The sequence below is a fragment of the Pituophis catenifer genome, unplaced genomic scaffold (genome assembly GCF_029215685.1).
Source record: "Pituophis catenifer annectens isolate HBS135680 unplaced genomic scaffold, rPitCat1.0.hap2 SCAF_2, whole genome shotgun sequence".
NCBI lineage: Eukaryota > Metazoa > Chordata > Lepidosauria > Squamata > Colubridae > Pituophis > Pituophis catenifer.
This window is the reverse complement of record NW_027256882.1, coordinates 233,023,238-233,039,091: the sequence shown is the minus strand read 5'-3', so window position 1 is coordinate 233,039,091 and position 15,854 is coordinate 233,023,238.

Below are 15,854 nucleotides of genomic sequence, written 5' to 3'. Positions count from 1 at the left end.
AATAAAACCAGAACAGTGGCGAAAGAGAAACATTTCAACAAAAGAATAATCAGGGAGGCCATCGAAATTGAAAAGAGGCCGCAGATTATGAACAGACGGGACGACGCCTCTAGGTTATCAAGTATTTGGGGACCTGCACTGAGAGAAACTCGAGTGTTAACATCAGAAGAGAGGCAGAGATTCCAACAAGAAACCACTGGTGTTGTAAGGCCTGCCAGAATTCTTCCTTCTTTGCAAGGGTGGCTAGCAATAGGGAGAGAGAGAGGATCGAGCCAGAAGACAGGCTGAGATCTCAACTAACAATCAAGGGTGCTGTGATGCCTACCAGAATCCTTTCCCCTCTACATCAGACAGATAATAATAGAGAATCTGAGAAAGCTGGGCCGGTAACACGAAGCCAAGCAACTAGGATGAGGAAGCAGGAAGAAAAACTGTTGTCCTCCAATCAGAACACAGAGTTGCAAGCTAGCCAGCATACGTCAGCAGCAGCTGACCTCTCTCTCTCCCTATTGCTAGCCACCCTCTGCAAAGAAGGAAGAATTCTGGCAGGCCTTACAACACCAGTGGTTTCTTGTTGGAATCTCTGCCTCTCTTCTGATGTTAACACTCGAGTTTCTCTCAGTGCAGGTCCCCAAATACTTGATAACCTAGAGGCGTCGTCCCGTCTGTTCATAATCTGCGGCCTCTTTTCAATTTCGATGGCCTCCCTGATTATTCTTTTGTTGAAATGTTTCTCTTTCGCCACTGTTCTGGTTTTATTAAAATCAATATTGTGTCCCGTGGCCTTCATGTGTTGTACCAAAGAAGAAGTTTGCTCTTCTTTCCTCACTGCATTTTTATGTTCTTCTAAACGCACACTTATTCATCTATTTGTCTGTCCAATATAAGATGACTGACAGGAGGCACATGGCACTTCATATATCCCCTGGTTTTCCAACTCAATTTTATCCTTAGGGTTTCTCACCATCATCGATATTTTTCTATCTGTACGGAACACTGTTTTTATTTTTTGTTTCCGTAATATCTTACTAAGGGCAGGATGGCAGTTCCCATATTCTGTTCTTCTTCTTGGGTTTTGCTCTGTCCTACTGTCCCTTGCTGGATTATAGTTCTAATTCTATTTTCGTGGAACCCATTTTCCATTAATACTTCTGTGAGGGTCTTAAGCTCTGTTTGTACATGTGCCTCATCTGCTAGACGTTTAGTTCTAGTGATTAAAGTTTTTGCCACTGAACTTATTTGTGAGGGAGGATGGTGTGAGTGTGCATTCAGGTAACGATTTGTATGTGTCTTCTTTTGGTAAACACTGTGTCCTAGGATGCCATCAGTTCTCTTACATATTAGTATATCTAGGAATGGGAGTTGATTTTCCTTCTCCATTTCCATAGTGAACTTTATCTTCAGGTGCATGTTATTCAAGTGTGCTAGAAAATTGTCTAGTTTGTCTTTCCATGAGGCCAGATGACAAACGTATCATCTACATATCTGAGCCATAATTTTGGTTTATAGATAGTTTGTTCCAATGCTTTAATTTCAAATCCTTCCATGAACAGATTGGCAATAACTGGGGAGAGCGGTGACCCCATTGGTGCCCCTTGCATTTGTTTATATCTTTGCCCTCCGTACATGAAGTAGGTGTTAGATAGGCAATGCTCTGCCAATTCTATGATGTGATTTGTTCGCTGGTATTTGTTTTTGATCGTTGCTAGAGCTTCTGTAATGGGTACTTGGGTGAATAATGAGACCACATCGAAGCTTACAAGTAGGTCACCCTGTTCTATGCGTTGGTTTCTCAGAATTTCTATGAGATGATATGAGTTCTGCACATAGGAAGCAATCGATTCTGCAAATGGTTGTAATTGTTTGGCTAAGTATCTAGCTTAGAGAGAGCCTAGGCTTAGAGAGCCTAGAGAGGATCGAGCCAGAAGATAGGCTGAGATCTCAACTAACAATCAAGGGTGCTGTGATGCCTACCTGAATCCTTTCCCCTCTACAGCAGACAGATAATAATAGAGAATCTGAGAAAGCTGGGCCTGTAACACGAAGCCAAGCAACTAGGAGGAGGAAGCAGGAAGAAAAACTGTTGTCCTCCAATTGGAACACAGAGTTGCAGGCTAGCCAGCATACGTCAGCAGCAGCAAATATAGATAAGCGACAGCTCCGGCCCTGCAACAGAGAACCCATAGCTTCTACATGAAACAGAGCCTGAAGATGACAGGGTTGTGAGCCTGTCGAAACGTTGCTTTAAGAAAAACTTTTAAAGTCACTGGTAGGATTTTAGCTGAGGTTTTAAAGGACCTTGCAGAGTGCTCTGTAAGGATTTTTAGAAGATTTTAAGCTGGGATTTTAACCAGGATTTTAAATATTTTAACCAATTTATTTATAATGACGCGGGAAAACACCCAAGATTTTAATTTTTTGCATATGCACACCCGTGAAAACTTAAGAAGACATATATATATATATATATATATATATATATATATATATATATATATATATATATATATATATATATATATATATATGTTTTCTCAGGTTTTCGCGGGTGTTTGTATGTAGGTCTTTGGTTATTCGGGTCTTCTCCCACGTAAAATTGCTCAGATTGCTCCTGGAAGCACGAAGCTGAGAACACCAGCCTGAAGATGACAAATGAGACTTCGTCGAAACGTCGCCAAGACACTTCCAATTTTACGTGGGAGAAGACCCGAATAACCAAAGACCTACATATATATATATATATATGTGTGTGTGTGTGTGTGTGTGTGTGTGTATGTGTATGTATGTATGTATGTATGTATGTATGTATGTATATATAAAACACTTAGCATTCCATAAGAATAGTTAACACCACTGTTAAACTAGCTAAAACTACAAAGATGTCGGGTGCAAAGAATCAGGACCATACATTAAGTTCTAGTTAAGCTGATTTATTGCTCATGCCTATACACAAGAATCTAGTTGATTAGTAGTCGGCACTAAATCAGTGCTAGATAAAAGTTAAGAGAATTCAAGAGAGATTGAACTTGGAACGTAGTGACTCTAGGCTGATTCCTCCCTTGACTCCATCCCCAGGCTCTGCCTGTCCTTCTCTTACAAAAGGTCTGGAATTTACTGTATTAAGAAGAAACTGCATGAAAGAGAGGGGAGAATGAACAAGATAAACAGCAAGGATTTGAGAATGTTGATTTTGGAGAAGAGATGAATCTGAGAAAGGACTGAGTAATTTTTGAACTGATTTTTATGAAAAAAAGAATTATTCATTTTTTTTTAATATTCACAATTATTCATATTTTTATATCTACTGTATGTATAGAGGATTTTACTCTGAATAGTAACAATGCCCTTATTGAGTGTAGTCATTTCCTCAACCATAGGCAACGGGACAGTAGTGAAATGCAATTTTTTTACTACCAGTTCTGTGGCTGTGGCTTGGTGAGCATGGCAAGGGAAGGATACTGCAAAATCTACATTTCCAACCCACTACAGGGGAAGGATATTGCAAAATCGCCATTCCCACCCCACTCTGGGACCAGCCAGAGGTGGTATTTGCCGGTTCTCTGAACTACTCAAAATTTCCGCTACCGGTTCTCCAGAACCTGTCAGAACCTGCTGGATTTCACCCCTGCAATGGGACCATTGATCGGAGCAGTGGGAAGGAAATGCACATTTTTCTCAATAAACGAGGACACCTCTGTGGTCCTGACATTCCATGTTGTTAGTGAACATGTACACTAAGCTTTCTAGACCACTTTATAATCCAGTGGTCTTTTTTTCCCTCTGCATCCCATTTTCATACATTGAAAAGGCAGCCAAACCCAGAGACAATTGAACAAATTTAATGTTGGTCCTCCAGAAGATAAGAACTGAATTTACAGATCCAAATTACAAGACTGACTAAACTAGTCACTAGAGTAAACATTATGAAGAAAGTTGATAATTTGAATAGCTGGTTTTGATCATAGCAATCATATTTTACCATGATTTATAAGCAGAGATTAGCAATTCACCTATGGCAGGGGTCCCTAAAACACGGTCCGTGGACTGGAACCAGTCCGCGTCATGCCAGCAACTGGTCTATGAAAAAAGCGAAGCCCCATCTGTGGGATGCAGGCAGCACATGAAACCATACCCCCTCCAGTCCACAGAAAAACCTCTCTCCACAGAACCGGAACCTGGTGTCCAAAATGTTGGGGGCCACTGACTTCTGGTACAGTTGGGGAGAATTGGGTTAGCTCAGGGATGGCCCACCTTCTTCAGCAGAGATTATATATATTTTTAAGCATGGTGTTGCCTTCAGTTCACTAGTGTGATCTTGGGAGATCACTAGTGTGATCTTGGGATCTTGGGACACAGAATGAACAATTAGGGACTACCCATCACTATATTAGATGAGCTTTCATGTTTTACCAATTCTGTGCGTCTGTGCATGAGTTAGATATTGTTCCCATAGCATCAAACTAGGAATTGGTATCAGAGACATGAATGATTTTTCCAATTTTTCCTTCAGAGACCCTGTCTTGGCCAAGGTTACAAATAAACACTTGACTAGAAAGATTTAGTTGCCCCCTCCCCTTCTTGGAAAATCAACAAACAAATGTTCAAAATAAAACAGCTATGTTTTATAGACTTGATGCATTTTCACAAAAGCTTTCCTCCAAGGGAATCAGTTAATATGAATAAAATATTGAATCCAGAGCAGGTAGACTAATAGATTTACCCTCACTGAGCGGAGTGCAGATACTTTTTTCCAAGTTTATGTATCTGCTTTTACTTAAATAAGTTAATGTTTGCCATTCAGTTCTATGGAATGAAAGATATATTGTACATGTAGATATCACTGTAATAAGAGAAAATGCTGCTAGGATTTCATAGGAAGGAAAAATGCTTCACTACATACTTTTAGATTCACATATATGGATGCATGCACATGCACATACACAGATTCATTCTCCCTATGGTATAATATAGAAAATGTACAGATGTTTTTACTGTCTATCTTGGTTTATGCAATGAGAAAATGGTTGTAAAAGATATAACTGAATGAAAAATGCAGTGGACATTATATATTTTGTCCATTTGAAAAAGTATTTTTGAGCTGCTGATTACCCAGAAGAGTTCTCATAAAAATGTAAAAATCCAAACTTTCAGCAATAAAAAAAAAAAAAGTAAAATATCACATGCAGCAAAATTGGGTCAGAAAAAAACCTCTAAGCCCTTACCAAACAAAAGATCTCATGTATTTTTAAATGCTTTAAAAGTCGTATCAAAATCAACATGACTTAACAACTAACTCAAACTAAATAAAATATCTTCATGAAAGAAATTAAGAATATGGGAAAGCGCAGAGAAAGGAACAGTTGTATACTCCCACCAATCTAATTTCTCCTGGCGATGAAAAGATTCAGAATGATCTATAAAACATAACTTTAAAAACAGACAGTTCTTATACTATGAGAGCCAGTTTGCCCTACTGGTTAGACACCAGGCAAGAAATCAGGAGAGTGTGAGTTCTAGTCCTGTTCTAGGCACGAAAGCTGGCTGGGTGACTTTAGTCTATTCACTGTCTTAAGCTCACAATGTCAGGCTTGAATGACAAAGTAGTTGATCAATTCCTATCACAACCAATGAATCAACCAAGTGTTGTAATCAATGGATCATCCCCCCAAAAGTGGACCATAATCTGTGGGGAACTGTTAAGAAAAAAACTTATTTGGAAAAGGTGGATTTTCCGGCAATCAACTGAAACTAATTATGGTTTAAGTCCCCTTTTTAAATGTTCCCTAAAATATACTTATGTGCAATTCATAAAAGAACTATGTAAAATATGAGCAATAATGTGTTTGTATCAAAAAGAGAAATGGCTACAAAATGGTATTTTGTATTGACTTAACTTCTGGATATTCTTCAGTAATTCCATTTTGAGAGTATTTAAGACAAAAAGGAGATGTTTAAAGGCATGACTTGCTGGGGTTATAGCAAGCAACAAATAGGTTCTCCTTGTCTTGCAAATATTTGTTTAGTGACCATTCAAAGTTACAACAGCACTGAAAAAAGTGACTTGCAACTGGTCCTCCACTTCCGACTGTCTCAGCCTCATCAGTCATGTGATCAAAATTCCAGCACCAGGCAACCAACATGTATTTACAATGGTTGCAACAATCCAGGATCATGTGATCACCATTTGTGATTTTCCCAGGGGGCTTCCAACACACAAAGTCAACGGGGAAATCCGGATTTGCTTAGCAACTATATGATTCACTTAACAATTGCAGGGATTTCCTTAAAAACCATGACGAAATAGTCGTAAAATTGGGTGTGACTCACTTAGCAACATCATTTGGCAGTGAAAATGCTGGCCCCAATTGTGGTTCTAAATCAAGGGTTACCTTTGTTAGCGTTTGGGCAGACATCCTTTCCCAACAAGCAAAATGCAAGTATGATTTCCATTCTGTATATAATATGTAGAATTAAGAAAAATGTGCTTCTCCTACAGCAGGAGTGTCAAACTCAAGGGCCGTGGGCCGGATCCAGGCTGTGGGGCACTTAGATCTGGCCTGTGGGACCAACCTGGAAACAGCAAAGGACCGGCCTGCGGTACCTCTGGCAGCAAAAATGGGCTCCCAACCTCCATTTTTGGCAGGGACGGCTTCCTGCAACCCCCCTGCCAGCGAAAATGGAGCTCAGGAGGACCGCATGCAGCCCTTCCGAGCTCCATTTTCACTGGCAGGCGGTTGCAGGAGGCTGTCCCAGCCAAAAATGGAGGTTGGGAGCCCATTTTTGCTGCCAGAGCACTCGAGCCACCACAGGCACCCCTGACACAAGTAAGGTCAAGCTGGCCATGCCCATCCTGGCCACACACACACCGCCCCCTGAGGTCAGACACAACCTTGATGTGGCCCTCAATGAAATTGAGTTTGACACCCCTGTCCTACAGGGACCAGCATAAAGGGGAACAATTGCTTTCTGTCTGTCATAAATATAAAAGTAGATTAGTTGTAGAATGTTTAACCTCAAACAACCTAAACAAAGCTTTTAGAAGCAAAATATTTGAGTGTTTGATGGTAAAAGAGGGACAGAGGCTCAGGGAACTGAGACAGCACGTGACCAGCATGCAGAGACCTGAAATTCCAGTTCAAGGAATTGATCAGAGATGATGGGGAAAAGCCTTCATTATCTCATTCTGCAGATCTATTGCCTGAGATAGCAGATGGTGCTTGGTGAGATGCTTAAGTCTTAAACTTGATATAAATTGGTGACCTTGCACTTCCCTATTTCTAAAATGGCTTTCAAGGCAAAAATAAATGTGAGATACTTTGTCACAAACTGTGGAAGAGTGGCATGCAGGAATATTTTCTTTATTAACTAGTATATTGTTTTGAAAGGTTAAAATTATCCTCTGTAGTGGAAATGTGTAGTTTCATTGGAAGTCACACAGCGTTTTTAATGCAAGTGAATGATTGGTTAATTACACATGGCCTTTGGCTTAAGGGGGAAAAAATCAGATTTCTAGTAAGAATGATTTGTCCCTTTGCATGCTGACAGGAGGGGAGGGAAATTGAGAGAGGAAGAGGAGAGGAGAGGAGAGGAGAGGGGAGGGGAGGGGAGGGGAGGGGAGAGGAAAGGAAAGGAAAGGAAAGGAAAGGAAAGGAAAGGAAAGGATCCACATGCAGTTTTATCCACATGCAGCTACTAACAGATTAGATCTGAGACAATGAGGCCTTCATAAAAATAGGTGCCTCTGGTGAGAAGCAATTTATACATGCAGAGTCTGAATTTAATTTGAACCAGTTTATTAAGATTAAGAGGATTAAGAAACCTCTTAATCTTGTGCACTGTCTGTGCCTGGCAATTCACAGAAATGAGACTTATTTTCTAAGGCTACATTCCATGACTGTAAACTAGACAGGGAAGTTGCAAAACCATCCCCGTGGGTGGTATAGTTTTTATAGTTGTGTCAAGAAAATAACACTGAGCTTTATTTGACAATGTTTACAACTTATTATTAAAACTTTATAATGCTGGAGAAAAAATAATGAAAAAGCAGCTGGAAGCGGGACCATTCTGTCCACCAGCATTATAGCACTGGCAATAGCACTTAGACTTATATACTTTATAAGTGCTTTGCAGCCCTCTCTAAGCGGTTTACAGAGTCAGCATATGGCCCCCAACAATTTGGGTCCTCATTTTACCCACCTCGGAAGGATGGAAGGCTGAGTCAACCTTGAGCCTGGTGAGATTTGAACTGCCAAATTGCAGGCAGCTGGCAGTCAGCAGAAGTAGCCTGCAGAACTGCACTCTAACTACTGTGCCACCATGGCTCATAATTCTCCATAAAGGGAACAGAATGGGACAAAAGTTGGGGTGAGGAGAGAAGCCAGCAACATAGAGTTTGAATGTGAGGTGAGCCATCTTGGAGACTCCAAAGAAAAATTTCCTGAAAAATTCCTCAACTTCATCCCTGTAGAGAATAGAGTTCTCTACAGAGCCCCCAAAGTGTGGCTGACTCAGTCATCTAAAGCCTGAGTTAGACTTATGCATCACTGTATGCCAGGGAATGTATGCAGTGGTGGATTTCAAAAATTTTTACTACCAGTTTTGTGGGCATGGCTTGGTGGGCGTGGCAGGGGAAGGATACTGTAAAATCTCCATTCCCACCCCACTCCAGGAGAAGGATACTGTAAAATCTCCATTCCCTCCCCAATCCAGGGGAAGATTACTGCAAAATCTCCATTTCCTCCTGATCAGCTGAGACTTGGGAGGCAGAGAATAGATGGGACGGGGCCAGTCAGAATTTTTACTACCAGTTCTCCAAACTACTTAAAATTTCTGCTACCGGTTCTCCAGAACTGGTCAGAACCTGCTGAAACCCACCTCTGAATGTATATGTCTGTCGTTCAGAGAAGGTTACATAGCTGTTACATTTATACTTCTGTGATTAACATTAATAATAATAAAGTAATGGAAATGGGCATTAACCTGACTAATGCCCATTTCTGATTAGGAGGCGAATGTGCCTTGCTTTCTGCCCACCTCCGTACAGGAAGTCAGATCAACCAATCAGCATGCTGGACATGCATCTCCACACAATAAGATAGTTGAGATTTGGGAGATGTGCACCTTGGCCTGTCTGCAACCATTTGCAACCTACACTTATCCATCAACCCTTCACTGAGTAGGTATGCGTCCATGCCTATGTGCAGTTGCGAACAAGTCTAAATCAAATTTTACACACAGAGAGACACACACACCCAACTACCCCAATCACATAATCCAAAACAGAGCTATTATTAAGAATTCCGGAATCCCATAATCCACATGTTTTCCTTAAAAGGAGAACGCTTTGGCCATGCCGGACTAATGCCAATTTCCATCAGCTTATTATTTTTAGATGTTTTTAGGTTCTTCAGCTTCCAAAAGCAAACAAGCAAACAAAAGAATCCTAATTGAATTCAAACTTTGGCCTTGCAAAAAATGTTTCAGCAACCAACATGGACACAGGAGTGTCGTAATTAATGTCAATCTAAGCAAGGGGTACAGAAATGATGACATGTAGCAGGAAAATCTAGACATTTTTCCCCTTGCAGTGAAAACATTTTCAACCTTGGGAATTTTAAGATGTATGGACTTCAACTCCCAGAATTCCCCAGACAGCATGATGACTGGGAATTCTAGGAGTTAAAGTCCGTACATATTAAAAGTTCCTGAGGTTGAGAAACACTGTATTAGACTGATGCAAGCTGAGAGTTGAGATGCATTTTGTTCAAGCACTGCCTTTCAGCGTAAGCCCCGATTGCAACCTATAAAGCCACTATAACTTAAAGGTTGGGTCTAAATAAACCAGATATAGGAAAGTTTTGGCTTTAGGGTCTTCAAGAATGGTGATACATGACTCTCAATTTTGTTTCCACAATGTGTGTGAGAGAGGGAGAGAGGTAGAGGGGAGAAAGGAGAGAGCGAGAGAAAGAAAGAAAGAAAGAAAGAAACAAACAAACAAACAAACAAACAAACCAAGTGTTGATTGACAGTTTGTTGCAAAAGGAGTGTGTGTAGGAAAATCAGGTAGCAGAAAAGTAGATATAGTGTAAGAGAGAGATGTACAAAGAGTGATCGTATCCTTATATATTGCAGATTTGCTGCTGACGGACTACCCTTCCCCCTATCCAGAATGTGCTCCTCATAAGAAAAATCACACACTTGTGACAACCAGACAGTGATCCCTAGAAAGCAAGCTACTGCGGTTCATTACAGTGTGGTGCTTTGTGAAGTAACAGTCATTATGTATCTGATCTCTCTCTTTTTTTTAAGGATGACATTCTTTATTTTGGGTCATAATTTGTATTAAATACACTTTAGTACAAGAGACTTTCCATGTCGGACTTAGAGAAGTTGATCACATGACTCATCATCAACAAAACTAATGCTGCTTTTTGGGCTTTACTTTAATTTCAGCCAAGATGCCACAGGTCTTTAATTTTATTTCATTTTTTTAAAAATCAATGAATGTTGATACCAAAGTGCAAAACAAGAACTACTAAATATCTTTACGGAGACATCACATTCAACTAAAAATTGAATAGAATTCTAAACACCAGGTCACAGCTTGAGTGACATTATAGGTATTTTTATTGATATCTAGATCTTTCTCTTGTTTATCACACACCAAAACAGGAGAAGCACAGAGAAAAATCTAGAGCCGTTATCTATATACATATAATATCTATGTAGGTACACTACTAAGTAGCCCCATAGCACTGGGATGAACAGTTTTGAAATTAAACTTATTTATGATGCAAACTGTAAGTAGGGCTACTTGCTGATTTACAAAACATTCTCAGCTGTTCATTCAACATGTAAGTATTCTTTTAAAATTACAGAAATGTGTTTTTAAAAGCTGCACGTAGGTCTACGAAAAGGTTTGATTTTTGTCTGCCTTCCTGTCGCACCCTCTCCATATGAACAGTTTTTCACATGTTCCTGCTTAGATTTAGCCAATTATCGTTTGATCTTTTTCTAGCAGGCAGCATACGTAGCAGTGAAACCATAGACCTGGCTTTGAATGCATAGACAGTAAACATAACATATAACGATCCCAGTTCCGCTCCTGAGACATATGTTCAAAAGATGGCAAACTAGTCACTTGGTTGTTTGTATGAAATTCACAGTGTTTCCCCTACAACATACTTTTTTTTTTTGCTTCATATTTGCAATGAATGTATAACATTAAAATAAAGGATTTTATTTTAGGATACCTTAACTGGCTGCCAATATCCTGGGAAGAAACCTCTCTTTGTGGCCATCAAAGTGGGAATCCAGATATCTGCAGCCTGGATAGTACAGTATGTGCCTAGTATTAACCATGGCTGTATATGGGTCTCTTGAATTAGAGCAGCCGTCCTCTGGCCTGAAGAAAACACTCCCATGTGTGCCATCAAAAGTTTCATTTAGCTAGAAAGCTCCAACTCATGCATATTTTTCAAAGTGGCACTCACAGTTCAATCACGGGTTGCACCAAACCCAAGATGATCTTCTTAATAAACTAAGTTAATTGGATAGTCTTCTTCTGGGTTAGTGAGAATTAAATGATAAAAGTCAAAACATAACTGAAAAAGATATATACAAACATACACATACTCACATATACTGTACATATACACAGATACACATTCATTCATTCATTCCATGATGTGCTGTAAGGGAAAGCTTTCAATGGAGCAAGGCCTAGAGCAGGGGTCTCCAACCTTGGCAACTTTAAAACTTGTGGACTTCAACTCCCAGAATTCCTCAGGCAGCTTTGCTGGCCTAGAGGAGGAAAGGACAAGAAAGCTGCACTGGCCTACCTTAATGTCTCTTGCTTTTTGCCAGGTTGTAGATCAGAAGGATGAACTAGCTTCCTAGTTACTCATCTTTCTGAGACAACAATTTGCAGCTTAGTCTAGGAGTTGTGAATTATACGATGGGATGGAATTTAGGTTGCCACCTAAATATCTATCCTCTCAAAAGAGGATCTGCAGTGCAAGATGCAACTACATGGTGGAGGAATGAAGAGAAAGAAAATTAATTAAACAAAATTGAGTCAAATTGCTGAGAAAGTAGGAAATGCAGATCAAGGACCTTGACTCAGGTGGCTCCTAAATGACAACCATTTGTAAACAATCTTCAGATTATTTACAATCAAAGGTAAACAATTCCTGCAAGAAAGGCAACATCCCCGTGCCACAGCAGGAAATTTTTGTCACTACCAAGATTGCATTTTCATAGCAATCTAAAGAGTTTCATAAAATATATTTGTGGACATCCTTCCCTTCCCCAAAAAAGTCAAGAGTTAGCAGTACAGCTACTTCAAACAGGTCATTTCATTTCAGTTTCCTCATTATTATTCAGGATTTGTTTTTTTTAAAAAAAATCCTAGACATTAGCTGTTTGAAGAAAGTCTTTTAATAAGTTCTTTTCAAATGCTGCTAGGCATTTTACTTTTGATAATATTTATTCTCCTTATATATAACTGCTCTTAATTGAAATGTAATATGAAAACAGCTGCAGTTAAGGCTTACAACTCAATTAAAAACAAGGCATATGAATTTGAAAAGCTCTGGATAAAAGAAACCCATGAGTCCAGCTGGAGATAGGGCGGCATATAAATCTCATTAAATAAATAAAAAAATAAATATTCAAAAGACCTGGGTGAGCAATAAGGTCTCCATGTGTTACTGGAAAGCCCATATAAATCATGTCAGAGAGTGAAACCATCCCAAAGCTTTACACACTAATGTTCAACCTCCTCAGGACAAGGACATTCTGAAAAAGAGTGATGGGCTTTCCTGACACAGGCCATAGAACAGAACAGAATAACAGAGTTGGAAGGGACCTTGTAGGTCATCTAGTCCAGCCCCCTGCCCAAGCAGGAGATCCTACATCAGGGGTGTCAAACTCACATCGTCACGTCGTCGTCACGTGACGTATCAGGACTCCCCCCCCCTTCGCTAGTGGCCATAGTGTTTAACTATACACTATTTTCTTTTAAGAATGCAGTAATACAGGTAGTCCTCAAATGATCACAATTCAGCCCCAAATTTATGTCGCTAAATGAGACTTTTGTTAAGTGAATTTTGTCTCATTTTACGGCATTTCTTGCCAGAGTTATTAAGCGAATTGCTACAGTTGTTAAGTTAGTAACATGATTGTTAAGTGATTATGGCTTCCCCATTGACTTTGCTTATCAAAAGGTTGCAAAAGGGGATCACATGACCCCAGGACACTGCAGCCGTCATAAATATGAGTCAGTTGCCAAGCGGTCAAATTTTGATCATGTGACCATGGGGATGTTGCAGTGATCCTAAGTGCGAAAAATAGTCATAGGTCACTTTTTTCAGTGCCGTTATAACTTTGAATGGTTGCTTAAATGAATTGTTGTAAGTCGAGAACTACCTGTACCCCGTGTAAACTCTTCTACAACCTATCTGGCTAAAAACAGTCCAATGCTGTCTGTAGTCACAAAGCTCCGTAAGCTTTAGATCATTTGGGAAATGGGAAATGTTTCCCCATTTAGTCCAACAAATGTAGAGGTTTTAAACTTCAATTGTTCCAATACTGTAGCTTGGGGAATTCTCTGAATCAGTCAGCCTGCTCCAGAGAGTGCATAGTTCTCATGAGTCTAATCAATATTTAAGGGGTGTATATGCATTGTAAACAGCTATATCTGAGCTTTCATACTATCTAGGACTTAGGTATTTGCTTAAATTGTTTCTGAGGAAAAAAAATCAAACTCATTGGTGAACGATTTGGGAACTCTGTCAAACCCAACTTTGTTTGAGCTTTGCTAAGCAGCACCCATTTCCCTCATTCTGCATGATTCCAACCAGAAACAGAAATGTTCATTAAATAATAACTGGAAAAGACCTTGACAGTGATGGAGCAACTCCATGTATGTCGAACCAGAAGAAAGTTCTTCCAGTATTTTTAAAATAAATCTGTACAGGAGTATAGCTGTAGCAAATCTACCTCTTAGTCCTAAAGCCAACAACTAAAATCGATTTGAAAGAAATAAATAGATGGGAAGAAAACATTGAGGGATTTTTGGGTTGAGCAAATAATCTATATTTAAGAATTTCCTCTATTATGTAGATCTGTATGGAAGTTTAAAATTGACTTACCAAATATAGAAAAAACATACATTCATTTTTTTTAGAAATGGAAATTTTGGTTACTTAGCATACTCAGCCTATTCATATTACTGTCTTCTATACATCACCATTAAAATTGTATGTGTAGTTTACACACGCTTATACATATACACAATCACCAAAGTCTGCATATGTATAGATCAAATATTTATAAGACACATATTCAGGTATGTCTCTGTTCTTGATATATACAGAGTTTATGTAAACACACACACACACACATATTTATATATATTAGTGTATGTGTGTCTTTATACACTTATATTTGCAGCATAGGGAAGAAAGACATTCTCCTTAATAAGCGTGATTGTCACATTTGCTCAATGTAGAATGTTAGCTAACACTTTAAGCATGACAAATATATGCTATACACAATAGTTATTAAAACCTTTCTTTCCTCTGGGTATGTACATGTGTGTACATGTATATCTGCATACATGTGTATACACACACAGAATATATATATATAATATAATATAACAAGTATATATATATATACTTGTTTTCACTTGAATGTCTAAATGCAAATAAGTTAATATCATTCCTACAAGACAGTAGCTTCTATTCACAGGTCCACATTTACAGCACAACCCAAATTTTAGCCACACTGTACAGAATGCTGACTGTATAGAGCATTTGGTCCTTTAAAAAGGATATGTGGTTATGCTACTGCACACTACATTATAACACAGTACTTTTAATTACTCAATTATTCTTTTCCAGAAAGGAAAAAAAAAGGATACCATCTAGTAAAAAATTACATCCATTTTGGTATACAATCCTTCAGCAATCATATAATACACATGCTTATTATTCTCAGACTAAAGCCATCTTCAAATTGATACATTTTAATGAAGCTGTTTTCCACACTAACGTCTGTCTGCTAATCCAGCTGTTATCAAATTCAAGCTAATGTTCCACATATTTTCAGTTTTGATTTGTAGCACTCCCACCCACCCACCCCAAGACACAAATGCAACATCAATTTGTCCAGTGTGGAAAGGCAAAGTGCTATTAAGGCTCCTCAGAACACTCAGCACATTTTAAACTAGGTTCTTGTTGTTTATAGGTCATACCTGTTTTATTGGTTCCCTGTGATCAAGGCTGAATGATTAATGATAAATATCTTCTTAATTATCCCTTGAATGGCGTTTCTTAAGGACCTTATGCCAGCTTCTATTGCCCCGATGAGGAAAGCCTTCACCACAATTTGCTTGGTGGAGTTTATTGGTTAAGTTTATTTTGAATAATGAAATAACATTTCCTTATTAAAAAATAAATTTCCAAGAGAAACAATCATTGTGGCTTCTCATTCTCCATCAGAAGAGAGAAACTGATGGGACATGCAAAGTGGGAGATCTTAATGAATATTAATTGGCAAAGGGCTTGCTGAGAATCTCTACTTGTGACTAAACATTATGGACTACAGAAAGATCTGGAATATATAAAAGAACAGAGCTGAAAAGCCACTACCATCAGAAGTATTGTGAGTATTTTAATTCTAACTTTGCCAAGTAGGGAATTCCGTCAGAATTGCACTTTTTCAGAAATTATGAAAGTGCATAATCCATGGATAGATGTGCTTTTTGGCAATCTCTGACACATCAAATTTTGTTTTCTATATATATCTTTTTACTTCATTCAGATTAGAGCAGTTTATCCCAATCTGTC